Genomic DNA, 18,803 nt, shown 5'->3' on the forward strand with positions numbered 1-18,803 from the left:
ACCCAAGGGAACCATTCAGCTGCTGTGAAGCGATCATGACGTCACTTCCGGCTTCTGTGCAATGAGTGTACATTTCAGAGTCAGCAATGACATGTGATTTTGACACCAAAAATATGTCCTTTAGTCCCTTTCATGTGATCATTATTTAATCCAATAAATGAGATAAAATTAAGCTGATGTTTTGTGTTGATTGCGATGACAGCGTCGCGTTTGATGGCCCTGCTCTCAGAGAAGTATAGTGCCCACGCGAAACCTATCCCCACATATTGTTACGATCAGGGATAATCAACAATAATCTGTATATAGTCTCCTTGCTACGATATAACTGAACGTCATTGATGCAGAAACGGTGGACCAATAATGACTATACCTAGGCGGATCCAGAGCATTGAGACCCGTGAAAATGAACTACGCACGCACAAACCTTTGCCAAAGTATCCGTCCTTGTATATATGGAAACATCTCACTACTTCATGGACCTGTATCCTTTGTCATCACTGGAGTAGGTGTAGCCTAATCATTTCACAAATGAAGAGACAAGTGCCTGTAGATAATCCTACTAGCTGTCATAGGATAGTAGTGAATGGTAAATGGAATCCCCGCGTATAGTATGAATCTTTCCATATAATCTATTAGGGGCGGTGGGGTAGCCTAGCGGTTGAAGAGTTGGTTCGTCACGCCGAAGGCCCGGGTACATGTGTGAAGCCAATTCCTGGGCCCCGTTTCACAAAACTCTCGTAAGGCTAAGGTCTCGTAACTTTTCTCGTAACCTTTGCACCTCCTATGTTACAGTATGCCAGGTACAAATGCTACGAGAAAAGTTACGAGACCTTAGCCTTACGAGAGTTTTGTGAAATGAGGCCCAGGTGTCGCCTACCATGACACTGCTAAAAGCGACGTAAAACCCAACTCACAAGTCTGGTTTAGCATACAGTAAAATTATTTGAGTTTTTAGGGACACATTTTCATCATTAAACAATATGCTCTGAGACTTGCGTAAGTCCTACCAAGGTGTAGCGGCGACCAAACAGGGTTATATAGTATTCAGAAGCCAGATTGACCCACATTGGAAAGATATTTTTGAGAAGCCTACCCTTGCTTGATGTATATAAAGGCCATTTTCACAGGGCACAGATCATCTGGTGTCAGATTGCTAAATCACATGGTTGGTATGACAAATTCCTCCCACAAGAATAGAATTCCTTGGATGATGTTCCACTGTTGGAACAGTGGGACTGGGTAAATGCGACTTCTGAATGTCAACTGTATAAATCTACGATTGATATTATGAACGATATATGGTGGACGAAGTAAATGGATGTAAATTATGGCGTCCTAGTGTATGTATTTCCACGGTGATACCAGTGACGGATATTATGAGCATCTAACAAGCCCCCGGCAAAATAACTCGACGTCAGCGATCATTATATGACCGGGGCCATCCTAACCCGAAATCCACCTTAAGATCCGGTGTTCACACACACAGCGTGTAACCTTTATAACACAAAGCTAAGCACCCCACGTGATACACAGCGAGTACACCACCCATGTCCGTGTACCTAAGGATGCAAAGAATTTACCCCTGTTGACAACGAACCGGTGAAGATCCTAGTGAGAACTAGTCTTCAGCAGCCTATGCTTGTCGTAGGATGCGTCTAACGGGATCAGGTGACTCGCTGTCCTGGTTGATGCATATCATCATATAGATCGTCAGATTATTTTCAGAGCGCTGTAAGACAGCTGCAGCAGTACGGCTGTAAGCAACAGGGACAACAAAACTATATTCAAACCGGATCCAGTGGTTGTCACAGTGCTTGGGGAGCGATGGGGTGGCATTGTGGATGATGCTTGCGCTCGATACGCCCACTGTCTGGACACGATTCCACACATGAGTAGAGCCGACTGATGTTATGTGGTGACAATTATGACCCTCACTCTATCAACCACTGGCCTTGCTGCCCCGTGCTCAAGTATTTACTGTCCGATTAGACATGGTGACTTTATCCATGAGCATATACCAATACAGTACATCACATATATCCAGTAGAAAACATATTACCAATACAGTACAGCACATATATCCAGTAATGTACATGCTACCAATACAGTACAGCACATATATCCAGTAATGTACATGTTACCAATACAGTACAGCACATATATCCAGTAATGTACATGTTACCAATACAGTAAAGCACATATATCCAGTAGAAAACATATTACCAATACAGTACAGCACATATATCCAGTAATGTACATGTTACCAATACAGTACAGCACATATATCCGGTAGAAAACATATTACCAATACAGTACAGCACATATATCCGGTAGAAAACATATTACCAATACAGTACAGCACATATATCCAGTAATGTACATGTTAACAATACAGCACAGCACATATATCCAGTAATGTACATGTACCAATGCAGTACAGTATATGTATCCTGTACAGTACATATTACCAGTACAGTACAGTATATGTTTCCAGTACGGAACATGTTACCAATACAGTATATGTATCCAGGACAATACATGCTATCAATGCAGTACAGTATATGTATCCAGTACAGTTCATGTTACCAATACAGTACAGTACAGTACATGTTATGAACCAATATCGTGAGAAATGAAGTATCAGTCACCTCACAAGCTAAGTATTCCCAAATATTTAAAAAGCAGGACATTCTAATTAAAAACAACATTTTTGCACTAAAATACTCGCTTTACACGTTCGCGAAAACATACTTTTGTATGACAAGGTCAAAGGTCCAGTCCCATGCGACAGATTTCGTGCGATATCTGCCTTGCCAACTTCCGGCACAGGATGACAGAAAAAACGAATTTGTAAACAAGGCACAGATTTTCCGTGATGTTTGATCATATTAAGTGCAGGCACTTAAACTGATTCGACTGCGAGAAAGTGATTATTCGATATGACTTCTGTTATACGTCTCACTACAGGATAAGTTGGCTATGCCTTCAGGATATTTTTAGTTGTATCAATTCATTAGTATGGTGAGGTGAGAAGAGATTTTATACTTCTCATTTAGGATTATTTTATCTTTGCATTTATTAAGCTATCGTCACGCACGCTGACACCACACTCCATGAGTACAGTTATCTAAGTGAGTATCCGAGAATAATGTACTTACCGCTGCACTGTACGTAAATACCTGTATTTGAAGTTTGGCTACAAGTTCGATGAAGGGATAGCGACAATCCAGCAGGGGTCCATGCAGGTTGCAAAAATACTGTAAATTCCTATAGTCCCATGTATGGTGATCTTCACCACCGAAACATTACTACATGCAATGTGAAGTCATTACTAGATGCAATGTGAATATATTACTAGCTGCAACATGAAGACATTAAGAGATGCAATATGAAAACATTACTAGATGCAATGTGAAGACATTGCTAGATGTAACATGAAGACATTACTAAATGGTCTGTGAGAGATGAATACACAATGTACACTTAGGTCATACACACGTGGAATTGGAATTCTAAACAAAGGTCCCATGGAAAAAGCATAAAGAGGCTATGACCGACTCATATGCAGCGGTTTATGGTATGTTCAACATGGGATCTACAGTATACCTTAATAAGGGCAGAAGGGTAAACGCGTAATGTCAAACGCGCACTAGCAGACTGTTTATGCTATGTCCTGCACTAGAGATTCATACACAACCGATGATGCACGGGGCTAGGGCAGGCTGATACAGATACACTGTTCATATACACTCCTGCAGTTATATACACAGGTATTGCCATATATCCACTAGGGCAGTGATATACATAGGTATGTGTAGGTTGATCACCATTACAAGGTAGTGATTTGAATAAACGCCAGAGTTTATTTAAATAACTACGGCAGTGAGCGCGATTAAACGGCTTACGCCATAAGGGCATACTAACATCATACGCGTGTATGACATGACTTTCCCTAGTGGTTTAATGTTATATATACACTAGGGCTGTTATATAAAGAGAGAATCTCACCCAATGTCTACTGATATCAAAATATATCGAGTTGATGAAGTAACAAATATCCGATGTTTACTGAGGATATTTTTACCTTTATCGACTAGCGTTGACATACTTGATATCAGGAGACACAAGGGTGAGATTCTATTTATCATACAAAAGCATTCTTCATTAGTTTTCACTGAAAAATGTACATCTCTGAAAACAGCACTGCCAGTAGATTTTCAGCGGAACAATGTCATAGCATTGTGACGTCATAAAGTTCATGACGTCATAGCATTGTCAGGGCATTGTGCAAAAGCTACTGTCACAGCGATATCTTCTAGGAGATATCGTCTGATCTCACACAAGCGATATCGCCTTTGGAATACAGTTTTGGATGATAAATACAGTTAGTATTTATTAAGAAGCGACTGACAGGATCGGGTGGTCAGGCTTGCTGACACAGGCTCGCTGACACATGTCATCGGTTCCCATTTGTGTAGATCGATGCTCATGCTGTTGATCACTGGATTGTCTGGTCCAGACTCGATTATTTACAGACCGCCGCCATATGGCTGGAATAATGCCGTGTGCGACATAAAACTAAACTCACCCACTCACCAGATGTGCACTTACTTTTTAACGTGCACTATAGCAGTTATATGCAGTGTATATCATATTTGTACTATAAGGAGTTAGATATGCAGTCATTGTTATATACGCACTAGTAAGTTGTATACAGAATGGCTGTTATTTACACACTTGATGTATATATACACTAGGACAGTTATATGCATAGTTTGTGCTGTATATGCACTAAGGAAGTATACACACAAAATAAGTATGTATATGCAGTAGGCAGTTTTATACACAGTTGATGATATAAATGCACTAGCTAGAGGGTTAAGTACGTAGTCTACGTCACTAACAGTGTCTGGATTGTAGTTGCTGGATGCTTTATCAGAACTGTGACGGTGACATGGCCATGTTACACCCTTTCTAGCTCAGTATCATAAATATACAACGTTTTGCACAAATCCTCGTTACCAGTGATGGTAATCCCACAAAACAAGGCGTCGGGTCTTTACGCATCCTTGCTTCCATGATGACGTGTGTGTTGCTTCCGTGCTTCATGATGACGTGTACATGATGCATCCTTGCTTCCTGGTACTAAATATATAGTGGAAATATACAGTCTTGGTTTTGGGAAGGGTGGTGGGGTGGGCTGGGTAGGGTATTGGTGGCAGCTGGAGGAAGGGCGAAAGTGTGGTTGAGGAACAAATGAAGAATAAGATCTCGGTCATGTTTAAACATGTACAAAAGATGCCCGAAGACCCATCTGAGAATTCATCTTCAAGATGTGACTGACTGATTGTGTCGGGGTGTACTTTTTACATCGATTTTAGCAATACTCCAGCAATATCACGCCGGGGAACACCAGGGATGGGCTTCACACATCGTACGCATATGGGAAATCGAATCCAGGTCTTTGGCTTGACGGGAGAACACTTTAACACTTCAAGTCCAAGACTATCCCATCGCCTCCGACTGATAATACCAGGTGGACAGACTCGCTGGCATGATTGATGAACGTCATCGTATACAACTCGCGTAGACTGATGCTCGTCATGTCAGTCACCGGATTGCCTCACCCTGACTTGACGTTTGGACTGACAGTCGTCTGTAACTAAATCCATTTCAAGAGAAGGCACCATTTACATTGTCACGACACACGAACGTGTGACTGACGCAATCAATTAAACCAGCACAGTTCCTCGTGAACTAAACTTCAGCATCCAGGACAGGTCACGTTCGACACGTGCCGAACACTTCCGGGTTCAATACGGATGATGGAAGAAAGTACAATTAACGCCGCAACTCACACTTGTCCAACATCACGTTTTACGTGACAAGGCATTCCGTTTTCATGCGAAGTTACTATAGAAAGTGTACACACGTTTATCGCTGGATGTATCTCTTAAACTCATGACTAACGGGCACCGTTACGTATTGGTACCTACTCATTGTGTACCGGTAGTGGGCAGCGGGATTTATGCTTGTCGTGATTTGACACTTTACGTTCAAGGAAATGCTACGAAACAGGATGCATTGCTCTAAATCCTACTCTGACAGATACACGGATATTTCTTCCACAGGTCGTATTTTCCCTCCGTTTTGCCACTGTTTGTATATTGCCGGAACAAGTCAGGATTCCTGTTGTATAACTGGGTGGTCCGTTGTAAAATTATGGTTACTGGTGATTAACGAGGTGGGCCGTTCTAGAGTCAAGGTTCGTGGTGTATAAATAGGTGATTTGTTGTAGAATCATGGTTCACAGTATATATCGAGGTGGTCGGTTGTAGAATCATAATTCGCATTGTAAATCGAGGTGGTCGGTTGTAGAATCGTGGTTCATAGTATATAACGAGGTGGTCGGTTGAAAAATCATGGTTCGCGTTGTAAAACGAGGTGGTCGGTTGTAGAATCATGGTTCGCGTTGTAAAACGAGGTGGTCGGTTGTAGAATCATGGTTCATGTTGTAAAGGTCGTGTTGTAAAACGAGATGGTCGGTTGTAGAAACATGGTTCGTGTTGTAAAACGAGGTGGTCGGTTGTAGAAACATGGTTCGTGTTGTAAAGGTCGTGTTGTAAAACGAGGTGGTCGGTTGTAGAAACATGGTTCGTGTTGTAAAACGAGGTGGTCGGTTGTAGAAACATGGTTCGTGTTGTATAACAAAGTGACCAACTGAAGAATACTGGCTCCTGGTATATAACGACCATTGCCTGTTGTGGAATCATGTTTCTAGGTGTCTGTCTAACAAGGCTGCTTATTGGGAAATCATGGTTCCTGGACAATGATGATACTGATTGTAGAACCATGGTTCCTGTTGTAAGCGATGTTGGCTGTTGTAGAACCATGGTTCCTGTTGTAAGCGATGTTGGCTGTTGTAGAATCATGATTCCTGTTGAATAACTAAGTGGTCCGTGGCAGAATCATGGTTCCTGGTGTACAACGATGTTGCCTGTTGTGGAATCTGGGTTCCTGTTAGTGGGATGGCTTTAAGTTTAACATGTCTCAGAACAGTATTACCAACTTACAAACGTTTGTCATTATCTTCATATTTCCTTTTACAATCTGAAGCACATGTTGTATTCATATTCAGTGCTATCAACACTGAGTTTGCCTATTGCATATTGCATTACAGAGTAAAAGCAAAATAAACCCAAACTCTATTGAAGTTTTATTTAACTAGTTTCGATTGAATGAATTATCTATCCCTTGCTCCACCAGTATCATAGTGGTTTATTTTCCAAAGCAAAATTTGGTATTTTTTCATGTTTCATTACTAGCATAACAGAAATAAGCAAAAATAAAAACTTATTTAAGTAAGTAAGAATGTAACTGCTTAGCTCACAGCATTGTGCTTGAAGGACTTCTGCGGGGACCTAAAGACATTACCCCACGCAGACCAAACACAAGCAGACATTTCACCACACGGATACCATGTCTTATTAAGTGAAATAAGTCGTATTTTCTGTTTAAAATAGATGTGTTTATAACACCAATCTCCCAGTATACTTTGGAACTTGTAGTTCAGTTTCTGTCCTACCTTTTTGGAAGGTAATCTTTTGGATTCAGAATATCATGGCAGTTACCTATGAACCAGAATGTGATGACTGTTCTCGATGAACCAGGATTCCGAGAAAGTTCTGTAATCAAGAATATCATGACAGTTCTATGATCCACAATACCATGGCGATTATTCGATCCAGAATATCACGACAGTTATAGGATCCACAATATGATGACCGTTCTAGGATCCAGATTATAATGAAAGTTCCTTGATCGAGAATGTCACGACATTTCTATGATGAAGAATACCATGGCAGTTTTATGACCTACAATACCATAACGGTTATTTGATCCAGAATATCACGACAGTTATAGGATCCACAGTATGATGACCGTTCTAAAATCCATAATGAAAGTTCCTTGATCGAGAATGTCACGACATTTCTATGATGAAGAATACCATGACAGTTTTATTACCAACAATACCATGACAGTTCTATGACCAACAATACCATGACAGTTCTATGAGCAACAATACCATGACAGTTCTATGACCAACAATACTATGACAGTTCTATGACCAACAATACCATGACAGTTCTATGACCAACAATACCATGACAGTTCTATGACCAACAATACCATGACAGTTCTATGACCAACAATACCATGACAGTTCTATGATCTGGAATAAAGATGTGACAATGAATGGGTTCATGTGAGGGTATGCAGAGTCAGCTTTGGTCTTTTTGAGAGTGGATGCTATCATATGCTGCACAAAGGTTAAGACAAGACTGGAGTCGTATGAAAAATATTTCTTGACCTCACATTGAACAGTATATGTGTGCGTAAAGTTATTAATGCACATGCTTCACTATTTCAAATCAGTCCGGGAAGAGCACTGAAACAGAGAAGTATTGCCTTGCAAAGAAATTATACTAATAACACTACATCTGTTCTCATCCAAATAACAATCTGTGCATTTACGTCAGCAGTTCATTGTCATTTATGCTAAAAGCCAACGGATCTATACCTCATGACCTTCATCACAGATCGTGTTGACCGGAAAGGCTCAGCGTACGTGATATGTTTCTATGTGCTAACATTTCAATATAGGACTCTAGACATAAATAAATAATGATAATTGTTCGAGTATTTTTGGGATGGGAAATGGGTGGGGGTGAGGGGTGGGTTTGATGGCGGAGAGAATAGTAAACTATTTCGTTCCGACGAAAAACTCGTTCTTTGTTTTCTTAGTTCATACGAGTTTTGTGCACGTCACGAAAAAGAAACCAAACACGTACTTCTGTAAAACTGGAGAAATTACGCTAGGATATGGCGTCATTCGCCCAAACGTCACTTTCGAATTCTTCGACAAAATCATTCAGCTGTGAGAGTCACGAAATGACTAAGTCCGTACAAATACTGATCTAATCCTTACAGATTATTTAAAAATAAAACTACATTAAGCAGCAAGACAGAGTTTTGTGCAAAGGAAAGACTCATTTGAAATCAGCTGATGGAAATGACAAACCCAAACCATGAACACTCGCCACAAACCACCACTCACCACCAACACCAACTGCGCGCCAACACCAACCACTCACCAACACACCACCCAACCACCCCGAACAACCACCTACCGACAAGAGCCACCAACCACGAGTCATGAACAACCGACCCCCACCAACCACGAACCACCAACACCAACCAAGAACCACCAACACTAACCATAAACCACCAACACTAACCACGATCCACTTACACTAACCATGAACCACCAACACTAACCATGGAGCACCAACACCAACCACGTACCACCAACACCAACCACCAACATCAACCAGGAACCACCAACACTAACCAGGAACCACCAAAAACAACACTAACCACGGACCACCAACACTAACCACAAACTACCAACACCAACCACGAACCACCAACACCAACCACAAACCAACAGCACTAACCACGAACCACCAACACCAACCAGGAACCACCAACACTAACCAGGAACCACCAACACTAACCGTGAACCACCGAAACCAACCACGAACCACCAACACCAACCATGAACCATGAACCACCAAAACCAACCATGAACCACCAACACTAACCACGAACCACCAACACCAACCATGAACTACCAACACCAACCATGAACCACCAACACTAATCACGAACCACCAAAACTAAGCACGAACCACCAACACTAAGCACGAACCACCAACACCAACCATGAACCACCAACACCAACCATGAACCTCCAACACCAACCATGAATCACCAACACCAACCATGAACCACCAACACCAACCACGAACCATCAACACCAACCATGAACCACCAACACCAACCACGAACCACCAACACCAACCATGAACCACCAACACCAACCACGAACCACCAACACTAATCACGAACCACAAGGCACCACTTACGTTTAGTAGATGAAAATGTTGGCAGACCATCCTGACCACTGCTCAGGGCGCTGGTCCGGTCAGCCATGGTTGATGATAACAGATCCAGGTCTTACTGCTACCCTTTCCTTTTGACTGTAATAGTGGCACTGTCGTGAAATCACACTTTTTGGTGTTGAAAACATTCACATACTATGGCATTTATCTGCTGGTATTTTCCTTCCCACTATTCACTGTCTTGTGCGTTCATTTGGGTTTTATCTCGGCATTTCTAAGCGCGTGTAAGCTCACATGTACTAGTGACTGTGAAATTATATATTCAGAAGTCGAACAGGAGTTAAGGTTAGGCTTACTTGAATGCGACCTCACTCACTCACTCACTCACTCACTCACTCACTTGACGAGTATTAATCTCTGAGGTGTCATCTGGCTCTTCTAGTCAACCATCACACCTTTGTAATGACGATCAACACTAGCTCGATCCACGTGTACTGTAGCTCACCTTCAAAGCAGCGCAATGGCGCATATATGAATCGAAGACAGCTAGGAGATATGTCACACTTTGAACTGGTCAATATAACGCCTTGCATCTCAACACAAATCTTGATGCTGAAAAGTCTTAAGGTATTTCCGATTTGCTGGCCAATTTTAGCACCAGTTGCGTTCTGGGTAAGAGCAACAGTTCATAGAGAAATGAGATTGTTTATCCTCTTTTATATTATGAAAACATCTAAGCGAGGTCACGGTTAGACAGGAGTTGTCGTTCTTTTCTATATTGGTTGATCAATACTGAGTCGAAGCATTTTGGATACGGATCCGTTGTATTCAGGTCAGAGTCTGTGCAAAGCATCAGCTGTGCGCCACTGACTCTCATAAACAGACAGATCTTTGTTGCTACCCACAGTGACGACGTTGCTGGTGTGAAGACTTGCTGTAGGGGGATGAGCACATATTTATTTTTACTAAATAAGATCTATGGACATTTTCACAGCATTGAGGATTTAATATAGTCATAGATGGATCCAGAGATGGGGTGAAGGGGTATGCACCCCCACCACCCACTCCCCTATAGTAGGGGGGAAGGAAAAGTGTGTCACGTGTATTTGGAGTGGTTGGGGTGGGGGGATGGGCATGAAAGCATATTTCACAAAGTGATGTATTGTAGAAGCGAGATACCACCAAAGTAACAAAATTCCTACATGGAAACCCATCTCAAGCTCATGGCCGAAACAATCCCGGGTGAAGTTTGCGATAACTACACTCGCGTCACTACCAACAGGAAGCTAAAACATCAATGGTTGGCTGATGGTATTATAATCGAATGGAGACATTACGCACTTGATAAGCGAGGATGTATTTGGGACAGTAACAAGTTGATTCGTGACTTTCCTATTCTCGTAAGAAAACAGTCTGATACCCAAAACAGGTATTGACAGAGATTCTAAATGAAACACAATCCATATACTACTTTCACCCCTGTACTGGCTTAACAGTTTAACATGCAAAATCTAAATACACTTTCACTCACAGTTTCCACGACTAAACTGCCTGTCTTAATCTATTAATAACCATAGATGCTACGTCTCGCTTGCAATTAGCTTATAATCCAAACGTATGTGTGTTTATATCGCGGTTAATTCAATCATGTGAAGGAGCATGACTTTCGATATAGAAATAACGCATTTAATAGGTCCAGGCAAGGACATTTATATCTCCCAGTATTTGATATCCGGAAATCACAAAAAGACCCTCCCTCCCTATCTCCTTGACTGCCCCCTAAATATCAAGCAAGCCACCCCCTCCCCCCACCCCCTCATGTTAAGCACTCCTCCCCAACCCCCCACCTACCCCACCCACCCACCCACACATCCCCATCCCTCCCCCATTCTTAACGTCACAGAATCAGTCAGCATACAGAGTTCAACCAACATACATCAATGACGTCAAATGGATTGCCTGATTATCGGCCGGTGGCTATCAACCATTCTCCATACAACAGCGGTTAGCGTCGTGCCACTTTTCCTGTTGGTAATCAAGGCTTGTCTATGAGTCTGTTGTGTGGCTTAATCGGTTTGTCAGCTCCGAATGTTTACGATATGTTCTTTCGCCTCTCCCGCAGTTGTTTTTGAGGCAGCGGAAGAGGTAAACAACTGCTTATTGTAGAGGCTTGTCGATCTAACTGCGTATCAGCACCGTATTCGAAAACAGAATATTTTTCTGTTTCCTCTTGCAATATTAATGCTATCGATTAATCCATATATAGGCTTGTGTTCGATTAAATATCATTTCGAACAATACTTATGAAACCAATACATTTTATAAATTCTTCTTCTGCCTCTAATTGATCAATATTGGTATAAACCTGACTAAGGACACAAAAAAATAAACAGTAATTAACACGGAACAAGTTAAAAGGCAAATGGAACGAATAAAACAGGCATGATACAATAACAGATAAAAGATATCTCTCTAAAAATATAGTTAATGGACCCATCTCTTCATCATGCATAAACATGCGACAAACGAATCACCAAAAGCTATAAATATGTATATCTGTTGCTTCCGGGATGATGTCAAAAGTGAAACTGATCAAGACACGAAACGAGAGTCAAAACAATGGAGACGCGAATCTCCGCCAACAAAAGCTGCGGCGTAACGCGATTCCAGAGCTCTCAGATTCATGGAAGAGCCACGAGTTCGGTTGCGCCTGTGACAGGTTTCCAAAAATCAATGAAGCGCCCTATCGACTAGAGAGAACGGGTCTTCGAGCTTTAGCGGCACGAAATGATCAAGTAATTCAATAACACACAAACCAGTAGCGAACACCGGCCTTGGAATCGGCGACCGACGACTAATCAGAGGGTTGAACCGCGGCAGTATGTGGGATCGATGTCAAAGTGATTCCCGTGTATATAATTCATCCTACCTACATAAATGTTTAATGATATACTACACAGAGTTTCCAATGATTAAATGTATTCCCCCCACCCCACCCCCACCCCCACCCCCAGTGCTGCATTTTACATCAGTGTGTAGCGTTCTTTACATAAGTAGGTAGTTTCGTACGTAAGTGGGTTGCATATTTTACATAAATGTGTAGCACATTAAACGTAGAAAGGTAGCGCATACGTTGATAGCATATTCTACGTATAGGTAGAGCTGTACGCAGGTGGGTGACGTATTTTACATAAGGATATAACATAATTAATGTGGATAGGTAACTCACGTTTATAGCATATGCTACATAGATGGATAGTGTCGTACGTTAGTGAGTAACGTATCTTGTAAGTATGCAGCATATTTAACGTAGATAGTTAACGCATGTGTTGATGACTTATTTTACGTAAATAGGTAGCGTTGTACGTAAGTGGGTTACATATTTTACGTAAGAATATAAGATAAGTAATGTAGAAAGATACAGCATATGTTGCTAGCATATTTTACGTAACTGAGGAGTGTTGTATGTAAGTAAGTAATGTGTATTTGAAAGTATGTAGCGTATTTGACAAAGATAGGTAACACATGGTAGCGTATGCTACGTACGTGATTAGTGTTGTACGTAAGTGGGTAACGTATTTTACGTAAATATGTAGTGTACTTCTTATAGACAGGTAACGCAAATACTGATAGCATATGCTACGTAAATTCGCGGTTTTGTACGTACGTTGGTAAAATATTTTACGTAAGTATGCAGCATATTTAACGTAGAAAGGTAACGCATGTGTTAATAGCATATTTTACGAAAGTGGGTAGTGTTGTACGTAAGTGGGTAATGTACATTTGTAAGTATGTAGCCTATTTCACGTAGCTAGGTAACGGATGTGTTGATTGCGTATTTTACGTAAGTAGGCACTGTTAAACAGACGTATGTAACATATTGTACGTGATAACGTATCGTATTTGACGTAGAAAGGTAAAGCATGCATTGGTAGCATATTTTACGAAAGTGTTTAGTGTAGTACGTAAATGGCATGGATACCGTATATTTGTAAGTTTGTAGCGTGTTTCACGTAGATAGGTAACGCATGTGTTGATTGCGTATTTTACGTAAGTGGGTAGTGTTGTACGTAAGTAGGTAACATACTTTACACATAGTTTCCACTGATTATATGTATTTCATCGGTATAGCTAGCCTAGTTCCGTAAGTTACATAAGTGTGCGTACAGAGTATGCTACGTAAGTAGGTAGCGTATTTCACGTGGGTAGGTAACACAAATGTTGATAGCATTCTCTAAGTAAATGAGTAGTGTTGTACGTAAGTGAGTACCGTATTTTCATAAGTAAGCCCTATGTAGCGTATTTCAAGTAGACACGTAACGCATTTGTTGATAGCGTATTGTATTAAATGGGTAGTGTTGTACGTATGTAGCTAACGTCCTTTACTTAAGTATGTAGCATTTTTCACGTAGCTAACATAACTAACGTAACGTGTTTTATCTGAATGTCGATATTCCCCCACACAAATTTACTTTATGATTTAATTTTACATAATAAGCTCTGTTGAAGAGTATACATTCATGTATTGCTTTTGAAAGGTCTTCAGCTATTGTGGATTTTCCCATTCACACCCAGGAATCTGTCATTATCCGGCCAACTGGTTCCATCTCTTCCAGAGTTATCTCCCTTGCCTGTTCACTCCAACATAAACAAATTACCACCCTTGTTGGCCACAAAGCTCCACACCAGGGCAGGCATCTTCGTCATCCCCGGTATAGTGAGATATCGCTGCATGAAGCCAAGTGGACTGCCCCTGACAGACAGTTACCGTCCGTATCTTGTGGACTACAAACCTGCGTTCCAACACGTACCATCTTCCTTATCTTCCGGTGGAGAGAGCAGGACAGGGTGGAGGGAAGGCATGGAATCTTGCTCCACCCTTTCACATATAAACCTACCGTTCTTGCCTAACCATGCCAGCTATATAAAGCAATATAACCAAGGCTAGTACATGTAGACAGGCGATCAGGTAGGCACGCACGCATATTGCACTAATCCTTCACGCCATTTGTAACTTTCCGTGACCTACAAGGCATGCCGGAATGACACGAGTAGTTAAGAATGCCTTATGTTAAACACCATTTCCTAGTTAATTTGCTAATTATGGCCAATCACAGATGGACCAGACAAACCAGCGGTCGAGAGTTTCAGGATCAACCCATGTGATTCACTGTACAAGTGCCGACATTGTGGACGAATTCGGTCTTCTCCCACTTGTATACACCCACTTGAAGACCAGCTACACGTTTCCTCTCGGCCAGTGCAGTCCACAGGCACATCCTGTTCTGGCGACTTCTTCCACCCATGCAGACATCTCACATGCTGTAAGGGTATGACTTGAGACATGCTTTGTCGGCTGTCTAGAATGTCTGGCCCAGACTCAGAATTATTTACAGATCGCCGCAATATAGCTGCAATATTGGTGAGTGCGGCGTAAAACTAAACTCACATCATCACTCTTTGTATAATTTTAGTCACTAACAGGTGTATACTTTCTTTAGTACGTCAGTATGATTTGATAACTCTACCACCGAACAGTTAACGTATGCCCTATCCAGGGTCGGCTATCAGCTGGGAGACTGCAGTGTCTCGCCCATCTATCATAATGACTAGCACGCATACATCTGAATACCTTGAGAGGTAAATTACTAATGCTTGACAACGGGAGTTATACCTTGGTGTCAGTTGGAGACACCCAGCTGTCTGTTGATGCTGCAGACAGTATGCAGAGGTCTCTATCAGTCTCTGGCTGCCTATGTACCTGATTGCTAGGATGACTTATCTCGTGTCGGATTTACTGTTATTTCAAGAGCCACTGTCACCTCAGGCTAGTTAATCGTCTTAAAAGTGAAGTGCAGTGTTTCGCTAGTACATGCACAGAACAGGTAGATATTATATTGATATAATATTATAATTTATTTAGTCGATAGTATTGTTCATCGTTACAGCCATACAACTGAAAATAATGTTTCGAAATTGTCTTCTGCACAATGTTATGATATATTTAGTTGATACGAATACTCGTAAATCGACTTAATGGGTGCACGCAGAAGTGTATTTTGTTTCTCTCAGCACTACAAAATATAACTTTTGTGTAATATTTAATTTATCTAATTGTTGTGTTCCACTGATATAACCTGGAGGTTTTTAGCACTTGAAATGATATTTTGCATGTTGTTATTTATTCAAATGATTGCAGTTAGATATCAACATATTGTAATGGCAGTGGTGCACATTATATCATGCTTCTGATCAGCTGGGTTTGTTATCCCTCAGAGCTCGTGACGCACGTAGTGCGTCATTGATGACGTGCATCACATCAATGTAAGTGAAACAATGTGTCCCGTATCTGTGACTCTCTTGACCCTTTGACAGAAATCAGTGGACGCTCTCGAGAGGTGGAAATAGCCAATGGCTTGTCGTTCTAACACGTGCGCTCCTCGCGGCAGCCCGCTTACGAGCTGATTACTTAAGGATAGCTTATCGTTGATATTGATGAGTTCAGTGCAAGATGAGAAGGTCTTGACTTTGGTTACAGGCCGTGACAACAGTGAACCTTTAAATACATTGCCTGCTCACTGAAAATGACAGTTGTCGTTCTTCTTAACCTAGCTGTAAAATAGGATAAAACGTATTTGTTAGGTGGATCCGCCAGGTTTAATGGCCAATCGGAAGAAATAAATCTGTTCGGGTATCTTTGGAAAAGCAGGAAGTTCTTGGGTTTGGAAAAAGAAAAAAAAGGGGGCAAAGGGAATATGGGTCATGCCGCCACGGCAGATGACATCGTACAACTGGGCATGGTTGCAGTATGACGTAATGAGAGAATTTTTGTTTTACATCTCTTTCATTCCCGTGAAGATCCGGGGTAGAATAGGTTTTCAGCAACTTATGCTTGCCATAAAAGGCAACTATGCTTGTCGTATGGAGGCGTCTAACAAGATCGGGTGGTCAGGCTTGCTGACACATGGCATCGATTCAGAATTGCGTTCTTGCTGTTGATCACAGGATTGTCTGGTCAAAACTCGATTATTTACAGACCACTGGCATATAGCTTGAATATTGCTGAGTGCTTCGTAAAACTAAACTCACTCACTAACTCACTATTCCAACAATATCGCACAGGAAAGAACAGGAATGGACTTCACTCAATGTATCGAGGTGGGGAATCGAACCCTGGTCTTCGGCTTCCACTGGGCTGCCCCAAAGCCACTCAAGGACAGTGTAAACAATGTATAGTAGTCGGGTATGTTTTGAAAACGTCTTCCTTGTTTTTTTCATGGAATGAGATAGAATGAATGGTAGAATGTTGCTTGACGCCCAGCCAGATATACAGAAAACTATGTTTATAACGAACACGGATTTATCGAACTGATGGAAATAACGAACAAATTGTGGATCCCGATCACTTGCTATATTTTAGTCGAAATGCGTATAACGAACTGAAATGGGTGCTTCAGTTTAAACACAAAAACGTGAATATCCTCGAGACCTGTTCCAGTGCTTCACACTACTGACATTGGTTCATACCGTCGGGTTACCATGGCGTCACGTCATTTTAATCATCCAATCCTCACTAGTTGGTTGTTTTGGTAACGGACAAGGTCTTGGGCGTCTGTTCAGGCGTGTACTGGTCGTGAGCTCGAAATAACAACTGGCTGACTCAATGCAACAGTCAGTATCCGAACATTCCGTTAGCACAGGTCACTCGGTTGCCCAACTCTTAGTCCGACATTTTCCAGTATGTATTCCAGGCATGGAGTGTTCGTTTGTCCCGCAGAAAACCCGGGTTCGATTCCCTATATGGGTTCAACGTGAAGACCATTTTCTGGTGTCCCTCGTCGGGATATTGCTAAGATATTACTAACAGCGACGTAAAACTCACTCACATTGACTTGAAGAGTGGTGGGGTAGTCTAATGGTCAAAGCGTTTACTCGTCACGAAGAAATCCCCGGTTCAGTTCTCACATGGGTACAATGTGTGATGTCCGTGTGATGTCCAGCTCAGTTATTGCTGGAATAGTGCTAAGGGCGGCGTAAAACCATATTCATTCACTCACTCACTCCATAACCATTAGCGTGGTCTGTTAATGTTAGATGACTAAAACCACACCCATCCACTAAACAAGCAGCACTCATTAGAACAACGTTTTGTGCTTATAATGGGCGGATGGGGTAGCCTAGTGGTTAAAGCGTCCGCTCGTCACGCTGAAGACCCAGGTTCGATTCCCCATATAGGAACAACTGGTTAAGCCCATTTCTGGTGTAACCCGCTGTGATACTGCTGGACGATTGCTAAAACCGGGGTAAACCCAGTTTTTAACAGTCGTGTTTGTAAAAGGAAAATTAATCCGGGTTGAAACTAAAACTTATTCATTGCCTCATCAGCCGATGTAACTTCACCTCCGCATGTACGGTGCAGTTGCCGACGTATATGAAAGTATGCCGTGTAACAAAGTGATAACATTCTCTGTTTCAGTATGCAAATATTCAGTTAAATATACATCTAGGTCAGCCAACATCGATCCGTGATAACCATCATCTACGTTCACATAGACTGTACACTTGTCACAGATGGGAGCTAATGAAATGGAATGCCTGTTCTTCTAGATATAGTCTAGCGAACGGGGGGCGAGGTAGCTTCATGTCATGTACGAGGTGTACTAACAAGACGTGCTTGATCAGCTATAGTAGCTGTTAGTGAAGACAGTAACCACTGGTCTACCCCACTAAAGAAATTAACGTTGAAATCGTAAGCGTACTATGAAAAGCCTCTATGCAAATCTGTTGTAGGTGTATATCACACACTAGATAATACAAACATTTCTATATTCACTTCTC

Source organism: Haliotis asinina, chromosome 5 (genome assembly GCF_037392515.1).
Source record: "Haliotis asinina isolate JCU_RB_2024 chromosome 5, JCU_Hal_asi_v2, whole genome shotgun sequence".
NCBI lineage: Eukaryota > Metazoa > Mollusca > Gastropoda > Lepetellida > Haliotidae > Haliotis > Haliotis asinina.